Genomic DNA, 2,500 nt, shown 5'->3' with positions numbered 1-2,500 from the left:
GCCTTATTTCGTCTGCCGGTACGTTCTGAGTTCAAATTCCGCCGAGGTCGACTTTGCCTTTCATCCTTTCGGGGTCGATTAAATAAGTACCAGTTACGCACTGGAGTCGATATAATCGCCTTAATCCCTTTGTCTGTCCTTGTTTGTCCTCTCTGTGTTTAGCCCCTTGTGGGTAGTAAAGAAATAGATATTTTAAAACTACTTTTATAGATACTTCTTTCGAAATACCTATTTTGTTTTGCAAAAATTTAACTTTTGTTGGCTGAACTATATAAAACGTTAGAGAAAAATACTTAGCTGTTTATCCGATACATCTAAATCAAAATATTTTCATGGATCCTTAATATACCACCGTGTCTATTCAATTTTCTATTTTCTTTGCGCGGATCCCCAATAATCTTATATGGATCTCCCAGGGGTCATATGGATCCCAGATGAGAAGCACTACTCGATATAGTCCGTTATTTAATCGGATACTTAATAATAATAATAATCCTTTCTACTAAAGGCACAAGACCTGAAATTTTGGGGGCAGGGACTAGTCGATCGCATCGACTCCAATATTCAACAAGTACTTATTTCATCGACCCCGAAAGGATGAAAGGTGAAGTCGACCTCGGCGGAATTTGAACACAGAACGTGAAGATGACGAAATACCGCTAAAATATTTCGCTCAGCCTGCTAACGATTCTGCCAGCTCGCCGCCTTATATAATAATTTTTGCTGTCGCCGGCATTAGTATTTGTTTTAATAATTATGTTTTCTTCTTAAAATAATTGTCAACATTTAAAAGAAACACTTGTTCACTTGTTTAGGTTCATTGTGACAACAGGACTATATTTTTTTTCTATTCTTATCATGATATATATATGTATGTGTGCCGGGGAATAATGTGGGCGGGGCCACAAGGACAGTTACCGTAGGCGCAAAATTTCAAAACCAAAAATAATGATAAATAAATATGCTCTCCCTTCAATAATTGTTGGTAGCCCACTTTACACCTATTTCTTTACTACCCACAAGGGGCTAAACACAGAGGGGACAAACAAGGACAGACAAACGGATTAAGTCGATTACATCGACCCAGTGCGTAACTGGTACTTAATTTATCGACCCCGAAAAGATGAAAGGCAAAGTCGACCTCGTAGGAATTTGAACTCAGAACGTAGCGGCAGACGAAATACCGCTAAGCATCTCGTCCGGCGTGATAACGTTTCTGCCAGCTCGCCGCCTTTTCTTTACACCATCGTGTGTGTATGTGTGTGTGTGTGTGTGTGTGTGTGTGTGTGTGTGTATAGGTACCTCTATGTGGCTGTGAGGAAAGAAGTTTGCTTTCCATCTACATTGTCTTGGGTTCAATCCTGCTGCATGGCACCTTGAGCAGGATTATTCTGCTATATTCCCATTGCCTAAAAACAAGGTGAGATAGTCATGGTTGGAATGTCTTTGGATACAATCCTACTCCATCGTATTTGAACTGGGACTAAACAGTAATAAATATAACCTGGGCCACTGATACTCTCCTTTCATTAACTATTCTTTGAAGAAAAGTTTGTCTTTAGATTTTATCTTTTGCTTGTTTCACTCATTAGACTGCGGCCATGCTGGGGCACAACCTTGATAGATTTTAGTTGAACAAATTGGCCCCAGTACTTATTGTCTATTATTTTTAAGCGTAATACTTATTCTATTGGTTTCTTTTGTCGAACCACTAAGTTACAGGGATGTAAACACACCAACACCAGTTGTCAAGTGGTGGGAGGGACAAACACAGTCACAAACACACGCGCACACACACACATACACACACTCACACACACGCAAACACACACACACTCACACACACACACACACACACATTGTTGGATCAGAGAATATTCTTCCTTCTGCTGCAACAATATCCTTGTCAGGTGGATGTCATCATCATCATCATCATCGTTTAACGTCCGTTCTCCATGCTAGCATGGGTTGGACGGTTCGACCACGGATCTGGGAAGCCAGAACGTTGCACCAGGCTCCAGTCTGATCTGGCAGTGTTTCTACAGCTGGATGCCCTTCCTAACGCCAACCACTCCGAGACTGTAGTGGTAATGATAATTAGTAGTATAGCAGGAAAGAGAGAGAGACATGGTGGGCTTCTTTCAGTTTCTGTCTACCAAATCCATTCCCAAGGTTTTGGGTTTGCTTATAGTAGAAGATACTTGCCCAAGGTACCACACAGTGGGACTGAACTCGGAACCATGTGGTTGGGAAGCACACTTCTTACCACACAGGCAAGCCTGGACCTATATGCTTCTTGATCTTTCATTTCCTTTCAATGAAAAATTTGACCCTTTAGCACTCAGATTAGCCTGTCAAATGTAATGCTTATTCAATCACATTGTTTTGAATGAATCATGCATTATCTTATAGCTTCAAAATTTTGATAATACAATTATTTATTTTTAGAATGGCATTGTAGAGTATGTGTAGAGGCCAGATCTGGAGGTTTGAACATAAA

Source organism: Octopus sinensis, linkage group LG19, assembly GCF_006345805.1.
Source record: "Octopus sinensis linkage group LG19, ASM634580v1, whole genome shotgun sequence".
NCBI lineage: Eukaryota > Metazoa > Mollusca > Cephalopoda > Octopoda > Octopodidae > Octopus > Octopus sinensis.
This window is presented reverse-complemented; position numbering follows the sequence as displayed.